Source organism: Rhagoletis pomonella, unplaced genomic scaffold (assembly GCF_013731165.1).
Source record: "Rhagoletis pomonella isolate Grant_MI unplaced genomic scaffold, Rhpom_1.0 Rhpom_scaffold_01804, whole genome shotgun sequence".
In the NCBI taxonomy this organism is placed as follows: domain Eukaryota; kingdom Metazoa; phylum Arthropoda; class Insecta; order Diptera; family Tephritidae; genus Rhagoletis; species Rhagoletis pomonella.
In genome coordinates, this window is record NW_023460358.1 from 27463 (window position 1) to 27744 (window position 282).

The window sequence follows — 282 nt, forward strand, 5'->3', positions numbered from 1 at the left end:
CCCGGCGCAAGTATTAAATATATGTTTTTTCACCTTTCCGAAAGCTAACGCTAGATGGTAAGCCGGGGTGCATAAATTTTGAGTAAATTAGCGTCCTTAAATTTCGAAATATTACAGTTTCAAGCATTTCTGAAATTTACCGTTATATGAAAAGCGGCCGTAATTATAGTCCGATTTCAATAATTTTCAACGTTTTGCTTTTAAGTGGCAAGCACAATAAAAATACCAAATTGGTAGAACGGTTACCGATATACATATATGTGATCATAAGTGGGCGGTGCC